Source organism: Ambystoma mexicanum, chromosome 1p, assembly GCF_040938575.1.
Source record: "Ambystoma mexicanum isolate Mex_15411 chromosome 1p, UKY_AmexF1_1, whole genome shotgun sequence".
NCBI classification, from domain to species: Eukaryota; Metazoa; Chordata; class Amphibia; order Caudata; family Ambystomatidae; genus Ambystoma; species Ambystoma mexicanum.
The window spans coordinates 762,142,027-762,155,963 of NC_090921.1; the positions used below are offsets into that span (position 1 = coordinate 762,142,027).

At 38.5% G+C, this 13,937-nt stretch overlaps 2 protein-coding genes across 5 annotated transcripts in view; one reads left to right on the plus strand and one right to left on the minus strand.

Moving 5' to 3' along the window:
- THEM4 (thioesterase superfamily member 4) overlaps window positions 1-13,937 on the minus strand; it is a 781,652-nt gene that overhangs the window by 711,117 nt on the left and 56,598 nt on the right. The gene's annotated exons all lie outside the window — the stretch shown is intronic.
- Window positions 1-13,937, plus strand: part of LOC138580361 (uncharacterized) — a 253,475-nt gene that overhangs the window by 229,360 nt on the left and 10,178 nt on the right. The window lies entirely within an intron of this gene.

A 13,937-nucleotide genomic window follows, 5' to 3' on the forward strand; every position in this document is an offset into this window, starting at 1 on the left:
AAACCTCAACACCTGATTGGCTAAGCCTCAAAATACACTCCCATTTCATACTCAGAAGCCCCGGATGTGGCATGTCCTGTCTGCGAACAGCCACGCTGTCCGCGGGGCGTGTAAGTAACACCGGGGCAGCCCTTCTACCCTTTCCACTTCACTCTCTGCACCATTCGCTCATTGGATACTGGTAAGCAGCCACACAACCATCCACCAATCACATGCAAGACCGCTACATCTAACTCCATCATCACAATTCAGCCCTTTAGATGCACTGTTGATCATTCTGAGTACAATTGCGCTGTGACTCCAAAGCACCTACAGCAACTACTAGTGAACATTTCTACTTGCAGATTCATGCACATCCACATGCATGAACACAAACTATAGGTATGAATATTTTTTGCACAGTACATCATACATGCCAACATTCCGACCCACCTGGAAGGGATATTTCCTCCATAAAATCGGGAGACATTTGTTTCATAAAAATGCATTGGGCAAAGGTTAATTTTCGGCGGGAGAACGTGAAAAATAACAATATTATCGGGAGGATTGGCATGTATGGTACATGTACATCTCTTGTATAAATATATATATAAACAGATTAACTCCCACTTACCCTGTGTAACCTGTAAAACAAGCTTACTGTCATTTCTCCCATCTGCTATGATCAAGTGTCACTTACAAAGTGGTCTCTCCAAATTTTTATTTACCCATATTATTAACTGCAATGTGCAAACTGTTATTTTCTTCATTCATTCTATCATTTCCATAACCACTGCCACGTATTTAACCACATTTCAACCATGACAGCATTTAATGCATTATAGTGCATAAGATGTACATACAATTTCCTTTCTATACATTCTGCACATTTCACATACATTCTATCATTTCAACTTCCTTTACAAATGACTATATTAGCAATCAGACACAACACACACAGCTATCTAACAAAGTGTCATTTCGTGTTAAAAGATGGGAGAAATAACAGTATAATTATGGAAAAAGGTTTTCTAGTGTGTTATAAAATTACGCGCAGCCAGAATGAGTACATGCATCTTTATTTATGCACACAGATAGCCAATATCATTTGAAAGGCTCCCAACTGAAACACCACTGCCTCTACAGCTGTTCTTCCAATCTACACCGCTCTCATTCCAGCTGGTTGCCCATTTCGTTCTAGATTTCACAACAGCATTCAACTATGCACAGATGCAGTCATGTCTATCACATCATCTACAACTATGTGCAGTGTTGTAAGGCAAGACATACAACATCTCCCCACTTCCCTTCAGTCTGCAACACAAGCACCAGGTCCTTCCTTACAACCCTTACTTTATTTCAGACTCTCCCATCTCCAAGCTCGACAGAATCAACCAGTACTTAGTAATCACCTACTGAGTCATAAGCTACTCACTGCATCAAATCCTTCTGATTTATTTCCCACACCTTCCCAAATACATATGTTGCATACTTTGCATACTTTTCCAAACAGTTCCTGCCATTTCCCCTGTAAAAATAGCAAACAAAGCATACAATTATTTCTTCTATCTCCTAGTATCCAATAACACCGCCTTACAAAGGCAAGTGTGCTCTATGCGCTTACTATTGTATTCATTTCTAAAGCACATTCAACTAACTGATTCTAAATAAAATATACAGAATGCACATAGGCAAAGAAAGTGCATGTACATGCTATGCACAGTTATCAGAAAGCACTACTACTGCAAAATAACGAAATCTATGTCTACGTTAACAACTGTGCTATTAACACAAATATTTACTAACTTTTGCTTTCACAATTACAGTGAAGACCACTTTCCTGAAAAGCAGCAGTGTCTGAAGTACGAACGAGAACTTGGAAGAAACCTACTCTTTCCATCCAAAAAAGTAAGTGCAATACTGCCATAATTTTCTGTCACTGACACAGTGTGGAATTCTAGTATTCTAGAACAAACAATTGTATTAACCCTGAAAACATTAGATTCAGTGTTAGTGCTTGCCCTCACCAGCTCCATACTTCCTATTGCAATCTGAACACCAGTATAGTAACACACAAATACAAGAATAGCCTTCCCAACCTGATGTAGCAGCCCTTTGTAATCACACACCTCTACATACATCCTTACCATCATACTCAGAGACTCATGGACAAAGCACACATACTCTGCACAAGATCCCGACCCACACTTTCTTTTTTTCTCCAACAGACCCCAAAGAATGCCTACCAAAAAGCAATTTGTTAAAAAACCAATGCAAAAGTAAACAAAATCAAACCAAAACTCTCTAAAATAAGCATCCACTTCTAGCAGAATGTGTACAAAAAGTTCAAACAAAACAGCTAATACAGTCATTAAGCAAAACAAAACAAGCTTCCAGTATAGAAACTTTGCCTCCTCTTTCAAAATGTAAAACGAAGCAAAGTGATTAACAAGACTGCAGCTACCACTAGTGCCAACACTGCACCTATAAATCTTGATCTACCGGCAAGTACGCATACCAAAAGAATTTTACAAAAAATGTTCTGCACCAGAGTCCTTCAGAAACTTATAAAAACAGGAGTGAAATCACGCGCAACCCTTAAAACATACCATAGAAAACTAATCCTAGAAGCTCTCATAGACAGTGCAATCCTTCTCAAAAGGAAATTATTTTAGTTTTAAACAGAATGAAACCACTAACAAAACTAAGTACTAAACTACAAAAAAGACTTCTCAATAAACGGAATATCAACAAAGATAACTTCACAAACATATGTGGAGGTGAATGGAGTCACACCACGAGCACAGAACCAAATTTCAATGAAGAAGCATACAAACAAAAGCAAATAAACCCAATTGCCATACATAGCAGTGGACGAGGGTATGAAAAACTTAACAATACCATTATGGAACAAGAAACGCTGCTCACACAAATATCCCCAGAAAACTCAGTATCACCTGTCCATTCAACTGAACCAATATGTCCAGTCTACAAATGGCCGCGCACATTAATGTAAGATTGCCAAAAAATCTTTCAAATCTTTACGCCAGCTCCTCAATCAGTATGTGAAAGGCAAAAACAAATTCAAAATTAAACTACTACAAGACCCCTGGCCATTGCGCAAATACACAGGGCTGCAAGGACATTCATTAGCCTGGATTTCTGAACCTATCTGCAAAAGCACCTTTCACCATATCAAAATGATATCAACACACCATACAACTATAATAAATCTGGTCCATAAACTGTACTATGCCAAAAGTCCTGCTTTAGCACTAGCCAACTTAAATAACAATCTTCGACATGTTACAGCCAAACAACTACTCGAAGAAATAGAGCATATCCAGAGAAAATATTTTGGAATTGAAAGCCACTTACAAAATGCAATAGATTTACAACAGACTACCAACAACTGTACAGATGACAACCTTCTATTACACACATACAAAAAAGAAATACAAAATTTTAAAAGTACATCTGCTGAAGCACCCAACCATTTATGTGTATGTTGACTCGGCTTTTTATATAAATAGCATAAAAACTGTAGAAATAACGTACAAAATAGAAGACAATGAAGATTCCAAATGGTTCCAATTAGCTCTCTATCTTATAGCAGAAAAGAAATACGAAATTACTGATCCCTTAATACTTTACAGTTACTGAACTACAAAACTTGACAACAACCAAACACCTTCACGTGCTATCACAAATAACTTGGAATTATTCCCATTACCTAAACCCCTGCAACAACTCAAATTATATGAGAGCATCATGATTCAAACAGTGCACCCATTTCAAGCAATAATACACCTTCAACCAAAAACAGCAAAACTACCTCCCTCTGAATTAGTGAAAGGCGTTTGTGGCAAAGTAGTTTATTTGCCATTAGATCTCAAAGAAAAGGTACACACTCTGGGAGTGCAACGTCCAATAGATCAATCTTTAATTATCTTAGTAAATTGCGTACCTACAAAACAGAAAATAATTTGGCAACAACTCGTGCCCTTACATAACGTTAGACAAGCCCTGCAATATCTAAAAGACAACCATGAATACTGCAGAGAAATTAATATTGAAGAAAACCTGAGGGAAACCACTGAAATAATTCAAGAGTCATCAGAAACTGGTCAATTTGAACTTCTAGATCCTGCTACAGAATCCAATATTTTAGACCATTATACAATTCACCCATTACACTCTAAAGATGCCATAGATGATGCACTGGAAACATACCAAATGCGACAAGCCAAAAGATCTCCAATCAACATATGGGAAAAAAGTATAGAAGCATGTGCCTTTCCTTTACTCTTTACTACTGGCAAAGGAGGAAGATACGATGATAGACCCACACAAATAACAGAATACCGCTCTTTACGAATGTATTCTGAAGACCCCAGATTCCGACAAAACGTGGAATACATATTCCACCTTCTCTTTGAAAGTGAACTAGAAACTCTATGCTACGGAGTTGCACACACATTGAAATCAGGTACCCATTTTCAAAATATGTCAGCTATGGAAATTACTACAAAAAGTGCAAGAAAAACATCAGATTTTACTGTCAAGCATTACAAATCTTTTAGCAAACATGTGTGGTACAAAAGAATACTGGTTCCGACGTCAGGGAGATGTACACTGTATGACAAGAAACCTTGGCCCACCCACTTGGTTTGTGACATTAAGTTGTGCAGAATATGTGTAGAGGCACCAGACCAGCCAGAGAAGTGACAAGCAGTTTATTGATAGATTACAAGTCACTAAGATAGAGACCCCCAACCCTCTGCCCAGCATAACATCAACCGTCTCTCCTCAAGCAATAACATTCCATATGATGCTATCATCATTCTTCTGATCAGATCTGCATTGTCAGCCTGCACTGAGACATTACCATAACAATATGCATGGGAAGATTTACATAATTTCCTATTCATAGCAAACAAAAACAAAACAAACCGATATAAAAACACCAGGAGAACTCTGCCCTCTAGATCCTGTGAATGTATCAAAATATTTCCATTGTTGCTTCATTGCTATGCTACACTTCATTTGTAATAAAACTGTTCCTCCCCTCGGAGAAGAGCAACACTTCTTTTGGAGAAAAGAATACCAAACCAGGAGCAGCACACATCCACATGCTTTTGTGGATTAAGGATGCTCCTAAATTTGGTCAGGACAGTGATGCCACTGTTTTGCAGTTCATCCAAAAAGATGACACTTGTGAAATCCCTTCACAAACAACACCTTCATGCACAAATTTTACAATTTCAAAGACACAAATGTGGGAAATATTGTTGTCGTAAATATAAAAACAAAGGGAAATACTACACCAAATGCTGCTTTGGTTTCCCGAGACCAGTCTCAACAACAGGTCAAGTAAACAACTTCATGTCTTCAATTAGATATAGGGCCTCATTACACGTAATGCGGTAAACCATGGTGCTCTTAGCACCATGGTTGCCGCCGGTACCATACCGGTACCACCATGAAGAAAAGGGGAATTACCACCCCATTCCAAGGTTGGCGGGGCGGTAATTCCCCCTTTCTCCATGGCCCTTCCCCATTCCCATTTTTGCCCCATAGGGCTCAATGGGAATGGGGAAGGAGCTAATTATGGTACCGCAAATTGCGGTACCGTAATTAGCACCAAGGTCCCTTTGCGGGTCCCAACATTAAAGGCTGGTCTACACCAGCCGTTAAGGTCGGGTCCCGCAAAGGGACCTCATAGTAAGGCGGTAAGGGTTTACCGGTGCCCTTACCGGTACCGGTAAACCCTTACCGCCTACCGTGTAATGAGGCCCATAGTGTCAAAGGTAAATCACCTAAGAACACATATTACATAAAAAGAACAGAAGAATCAAAATACATCAAAGATTACAATGCAATCATTGCCCTCCTATGGAATTCAAACATAGATGTGCAGTACATTGCAGACAATTCCACTGCAGTTGCACGATATGTCACAGCCTATTTAACGAAAGCAGAGAAAACTGAGCTTCAGGACCTCTGGGATGACATATCATCTGACAAAACACTATCACAGAAATTGTACAGTTTAGGCATAAAAATGCTCCCTCATAGAGAATGTGGCTGCTATGAAGCTGCAGACCGTTTAATCGGTACTGCCTTGTATGGAAAATCTGACAATATAGTATGGCTAAGTCTTGGTCCTGCTAAATCTAGAAAAAGAGTTCTCAAATCATTTGAGGACATACAAACAATAGCCAAAAATGATCCCAACAGCCAAGACATTTTGAAAAACTATTTACTAGACACATACTACCCAAACAGGAGTACCACTTTGGAAACCATGTGTCTCTACCACGTAGCCCAAAACTTCACATACAAAAATAATATTAAACCAGATGAAAACAAAGGTAGATACACATTAGCAAATTGTGAAGGCAGCTTAGTGAAACTTACCAAACACAGCTTAATTAATCATATCAAATTGTCATTAAAAACTCCTCAACATAAAGAACTGTATTACATGTCCCTGCTACAACTTTTTAAACCATGGAGAAAAGAAGAGTTACTGGATATGTATGACTCCTATGAAGATGCTTACAAAGGAAATGAAAGCACTATTACAGACGGAAACTTTACACAATACCAAACAATGTTGCACCATGAACAGCAATACGAAGAAGAACTCCAGGCCCAACTAGATGTGGACACTCCTGACAGTAGTCAACCTTCTGTAACAGGAAGCCAAGAACCACTTGGACAGCCATTAATAGCAAATGAGGCTGAATTAGCCATGACAGAAGTAGAAAACACCATGTGTCAGTATGAGAAATCTACAGAAGACTTTGCTGTACTGAAATCACAACTAAACAATGAGCAGCATAGCATTTTTCAATAAGTAACAAAACAAATTGAACATGGTGTGCAACATGAAAATAAAAACTGTACCTGCCAAGATTACAAACCTATACTGCTATATGCGAGTGGTAAAGTTGGTTCAGGCAAAACATTCTTAATCAAAATCATCAGCAAGCTCCTCCAACAATTGACAAACAACAAACTGTCAGCTGTTGTAACTGCCCCGACAGGTTTAGTTGCCTACAACATAGGCGGTGTCACTTTAAACCGATTACTACTCCTTCCAGTAGAACACCAAAACAAATTGGACTATTACAAACTTTCTACAGAAGCTGCAATGAATTACGCAGAGTTTTCAAACAAATGAAAATGCTGCTAATAGATGAGGTGAGCATTGTCCCCAACCTAATGTTGGCTTTAATTCACCTCAGACTACAAGAGGTCTCAAAACAGACTATGAAGAGCTCTTTGGAGGAAAACACATTATTGTTTTCGGAGATCTTCAATTAACACCAGTGAAAGCTGAACCTATTTTTAAAACCTTAGGGCACAAATTGTGCCGTAACACTCTTGGCAGCATAGCAAATGTCAACCTTTGACAACATTTCCAATACTGAGAATTAACTGAAAATATGCGGCAGTCTGCAGACCTGACATACGCCAACATTTTAAAAAGTATTAGAGTTGGTGTACTATCTCAAGAAGCACAAACTATATTAAAAACCAGGCACATCAATGCACTCAATGTCCATAACTCATGTGCTACTGATGTCATGAAACAATTAGCAAACAAGAATGTCAATCGTATGTCCTTGATGCCAACTCTTGCAAGCTGTTCAAAATTTAATGAAATCATATTAGAAAAAGAAATACAATCAATAGTTCAAATTGCCTCCACAGACAAACTGGACATACATGGTATGACACTAACCATGTGTCAACAAGCCACAACAAGGCTAAACACCTTGGAAAACTATCTCTAAAACAGCTGGTTTGGAGAAAATATTAAAATTATCTTTAAACTGTAGATTAATACTCAAATGTAACCTAGACGTGGAACAAGGACTAGTTAATGGAGCACTTGGTACAGTTGTTGGCTTTCAAACATACGCACGTGACAACAACATTCAGTTTGTCAATATTCTCTTTGACAAACTATCCGAAGTTAAAAGGATAGGACGCTCAACAGCCCGCTTCCTTCTTTTCAAAGACATGTATGTACGCAGAGAACAATTTTCTCAAACTCTAGCATACGCAGTCACCATTCACAAAATCACAAGGTCTTACCCTAGATAAAGCATTGATAGATATTTGTAGCACAGTCTTTAAAGAAGCCATGAGCTATGTAGCACTATCACGCTTACGTACACTTGACAGACTATTTCTAATCAACTTTGATGCAAGTAAAGTAAATACTGATATTTCTTGCATTCTAGAATAAAATAGACTGCGTACACTCTACACCCCCATCTAAAAATCTATCCTGTTCCGCAAAAAGTAAAACGTTGTAAAAGAAAACTACTTCAGACTCAATCTATGCAGGATCTCACAGCAATTCCTCCAAAGAAAGTAAAAGAAGCTAATACTTCATTAAGGACCACAACCAAAGAAGAATCTACTGCTCAAAGTAACTCAACTACCTCTTCAAAGAAGCAACGCACACTCCCAACAAATGACTTGGACACAGAACTGTCAGGTCCATTCAAATTTCTAAATATTCTATTCCAATTGACACCAATTATTGACAACATTTACTTACACGGTACAGACCAATTGTCTTTGCAAATGTTAGTCCTTCATAGAAATGCAACCAACAATCCTGACAACAGTTACAGTGTTTCTGGAATAAGGCAGGAATTGGACTACTGTGCTGGAATGGTCAAATTCACAAGAAGATCCACAAGAATTTCTGATGTACTTGTTATAAGTACTAGCAAACAAAAACATACCTATAAATGAACTCTTCCAGATTTCATACATGTGGAAACATACATGCACTCTTTGCAGGCATGTACTACAAGAAGAAGTTCCTAATGAACGCTTCGTGTATGTATCCATACCTAACTGTGAATACATTCCATTTCAGCGACCTGTACAAAATGCAAACCATGGCAGAATATGTACTACCTCAAATTTCAATAATCGTTCCACTTTACAAATACAGACACATAGTAAATACGTAATAGTAATGCTTTTACGTTATAATGCAGATGGTACCAAAAACAACTGTAAGATGACTGGATTCACACATGGTCAAGTATCACTTGGTAAGAAAACCTTCACAACAATAGGTATAATCTACCACGCAGGAACCACAACCAATGCAGGTCACTACACTGCATATATAAAAAAGAATTGTGGATGGTTCGAATGATAGTAGCATTACTCTAAAGCAGAGATTACCAGCAAATCTTGTAAACACTTACCTAATATTCTTAAAACCAAAATTTAATAACTAATCTGTGTATAAACAAAACTTGAACTTCAATATGACCAGTTAGAATACACCAACAGGTATCTAACTGTCCCAAAAATCTGCAACAAGCCAACAGATAGATGAATACCACTAAAATGGTAAAAGAAATAAACAAATAGAATACACCAACTGCTATCTAATTGCAACAGTACTACCACCACTTCCAAATGAAAAACCATACACCTATTCAATTCCTCCTATTGAAATAAATGAAAGAAATATATTGTACCACAATGTAGAAAGGATTTTTGAATCCAGCATGGATTATTTTCCCACAGACCCAATGATTTAATCAACAAACACAGGAACTGAGCAAATTGTACAGTACACTGGTTTGAACTATAGTACTTCTAAAGTATTAACTATGAGGGTCGACAAAAAACAGAAATGTCTACTATGCAATGCAATACTCATTATAAACGACCTACACTAATATTTGATTTTTTTCTTTTATCACAGTGATTGAAAACAAATGTGTGCTCCAACTACCCACGTCATGAAAAAACTGCATTATCAACCACAAAAAGTCAAACAGTAAGTATATAACGATTGGACTCACAAACACCACAGCATAACACACCCATTCAAGCAAACACCTGACCATAAACCACAATCCCAAATGTTTGCTTCCATGGGTATCTTATGCTGCAGCGCTTGTTGCCAAACACTACAATCTTGACTGCATGGCCTGGCCAAAACTCTTAATACAGCCTCAACAAAGGAAACAGTAAGTATATAATAATTAAACTCACAAACACCACAACATAACACAGCCATACAAACGAACACCTCACCAATAAATACAACTCAGAATGCCTAGTCTTCAATACCAACAATCTGAACACAATCCAACAAACAAACAAACACACATCATCTCACTACCCTATAAACACTATTACACTACTACCAATCAGCACTCACATTTTTGGAAACATATCCCCCAAGCAGCCCACATACCACAATCAAAATGTTTGGTAGCATTGTAGAGTTATGCTGCAGTGGTTGTGGCCAGGGCCTAGAGTCTTGGGTGCATGGCCTAAGGCCTTAGGCCATGCACCCAAGACTCTAGGCCCTGTCCACAAAAACTGCAGCATGAAACACCCATAGAAACAAACACCTGCCAAATGACCACAAGCCAAAAACATAATACATCCACCTCAGAACTATGCACTTCAATTAACATACTGAAAAATAATTACACCCAACGTACAAACTACATACCCCCTTCACCCAATGGTCTTCTAACGAGCCAAAACCAACATCATATTAAACTAAAATAGCCAGTAGTGCGCCCACTGTTTAGTATGTACGCGGACAACCGCAGATACCGCCAACACCGCAAGCACATCATGGCCTTCTCCCACCTAAACAAATACAGCATTTGACCCATCTCTTACTCCCCCACCCTCTCCAAGCACTCATACACACCAACACACTCTCCAAAATTGGATTTCTGCTCACTTCCAGCGCATGTCTGCGCATCAAATATGGCGGGCACATCGAAACAATTTGACGCACCTCACGCCTCATCCCAGCCAATCAGAGAACGCGTTGCATGTCTGCGGACACAATGTAAGCCGATCATACAATCGCTGTCCTGGCCGCGGAGCGAACAGGGAAGTGTGTCCACGGAGCCGAAATAGATATGACTAATTGTTTTAACCTTACGTTTTGGTTGTTTAAATAAAAACTACTGGATGGATTTACACCAAATTAACAAAAGCACACTTTCGAGACCAAGCCGCCACTCCTGCCACAAATTTGGTGAAAATCCATCCAGCGGTTTGGGCTGTAGGCGCGACAGACATTTTTTCCCATTATGTCTATGGAAAAAAAAGAAATTTTGGGATCCTCCCTAAAACTTTGTCCCCCCCACCCCTTGACCACACCTCACCAAACTTTGCAAAAAAATTCAAAGTGGGCCATATACCTTTTTTACAAAGTTTGGTGAGGATTCGTCCAGTGAGAGCGAGGTTATAAGCCACCCAAAAAGTGCTCTTCCTATGGGTTTAGCAACTTAACCATAACTACATAGCCGCTACCGCGCGCTGTGTAATAAGAGTAAATGGATATTTTTGGGGGGATTATATGAGAGGAAGAGAGATATGAATACCTTGAATTTATGGGCTCAAGAGACAGAGAGGGCATACGCTATAGCTCCATATCGGAGTATTAAGGCGTCCTAAAGGCAGATCCAATTTGAAGACTGTGCATCAAACTTCCAGATGGAGTAATAAATAGAGAGGAGAATACATTCACTAAGGCAGTGAATAAAGACGCGCGTAAGGAGACAAATTGAAAGTGCACATATGTGTGGAGTTATAATATGCTAGTATAAAGGTTTGTGTTGTTTCTAGCCTAATAAATATAAAACAATAGTAAAACATTAAAATTAAAGTGCTCATCAGAAGTTCCTAACCAAAATATTGACGTCAATTAGGGGAGTAAAATCGAAAAGAAATAAAGAAAAGAACTTTAAAATATAAATACTAAAGCAACACTATTATAAAAATTGATAGAAAATGTAAATGAAGGAACCAAAATAACATCATTACATAACACTTATGAAAAAGATGTGGATATAATATTCTGATTTTTGGATAAATAAGCAGCAATTGATGTCTGCTCAAATTGATCACTGTGGTTTATTTGAAAAAATAAAGATAAGAATAAAAGGCCATACAAGTATTCACATTCTAGGTGGACTTGTCATCATGTGAGAACTTCCACCAGTGAACAAAAGAACATATGAGACTAAGTAACAAGAAAATTAATTGATGTATATATGTCTTTATGAACATTTTGTGATTAAATGTTATAAGTGAAAAGGTGTCATTTCTGAAAGCACAGGAGGTATGTCTATGGCCTTAGTGGAGTATAGTGATACAATTTAAACTAATATTATGAGAAAGGTTAAATACTAGTGGATGGATAAAAGGAGATAAAAGATAAGTACCAGTGGACACAAAAAGTGTGTGATTCTCCTTATTTGATCATTATTAGGAGAAAGAGGTCCCAGTTGAGTACATCAGTGAGGGATACAGTAGTTTTAAACTGATAGCATTTTTCCAAGAAAAGGGTAACAAGTGTAGGCATAGAATAGTATAGGTATGCAAGTATGGCCATATCTAGTGAAGAAAGCAAAGAAGACCTTTGGATGTAAGAAGGTGGAGAAATAATTTTATGATAACATTTTATATATATATATGATATATGTATGTTTTAATAAAGGAACAAAAAAGAAAATGTTAAGTGATATAAATGTAGTGATAGGCAAACATTGTATGCATATATGCCACACTCGCCTGCACTTAATAAGACAAGGGCTTATTCCCAGTGTCATGGTAGGAAGATCAGGTTAGAAAGTGTTAATTATGTCTCAACAGAATAAACACAGTAAAGAAAGAAGTGACTGCGGTCCCACACCATTGAAAGAAGGATTACAAAAGCACAAAGAGAACCTTGTCTACAGGACAAAAAGTGCTAAAAGACAGGCCTGCCAATAAAAAATAAATTAAAGTGCACCATCGTTTATACTTAAAAGAAAATAAAGTTGCATTCTACCTGGCCAGGGATATAAAGAAATGACCCCAGCATAATCATGTTAAGGAAAAACATAAGCGATAAGGCGAGGGCCTCTGTACAGAAGGAGAAAGAAATGCCTGTGTTAGAGAAATACAGTTTTGTTAGTTTATCATGAGTGTGCCTCTATTTGATATTATCCATGGATGCGCCAAGAAGAAAGAAGAGTGGCTAAAGAAGATATTTAGTTGGATTTGTTATGGTGTCTCTTTTGTCTTTTATTATTTTTATTATTAAGAAAGGGATAATGTAACCCCAGTGAGGTGAAGAATAACACAGCCACGTGTAAAAAACTCTATCAAGAATAGAGGAGAAATCTTTCCTTTTTCACTTAAAATGAGTTTGGAGATGACGTTTGAGTTTAGCATGGCACCAAGAAAGACACAATGGGCCTCATTACGAGTCCGGCGGTAACCGAGGCGGTAAAACCACCTGCTTACCGCCGGACTCGTATTACCATTCCGCCTCTGTGATTCCCGGAATTACCGGAGCATTACAACCCCGGTTTTCCGGGAATCACGGAGGTGGAATGGTGTTAATCCCCATTCCCATTGAGTCCTATGGGACTCAATGGGAATGGGCATCATGGAAACACCGGCAGCATCTCGTAATGCTGCCGGTGTTTCCTCGTCCGCCTGCAGGCGGGCGGTGTTAAACCCGCCAGGTCAGACCTGGCAGGAGCATCACCTCCCGCCTGCAGGAGTTGTGATCGCCCGGCATGGAAACAACGGTGGCGGCGGGTTTACCGCCGCCGTTGTTTCCATACCGGGCGATTTGTAATGAGGCCCAATGAGGTGTAAACCTATGACAAAGGTGGGGCATGTAAGAGTAAAAACAAACACATGCAACTGCTTTTGGTCCCACGTCACAGGCACACCCAGATATAGGCATAGATGAACATAGGTGACACTATGCATGAAAGGGAGAAAAAGTAGCCATTGAATTTATATTAAGAGGACATTTAGTAGCAAGTATTTTAGGAGACATGAGTAATGTTTTAGAGAAATAGGAGCATTGAAGTAGTAATGTTGGAGGAAGTATTGATGATAGAATGCACTTATTTTTCAAGAAACTCACC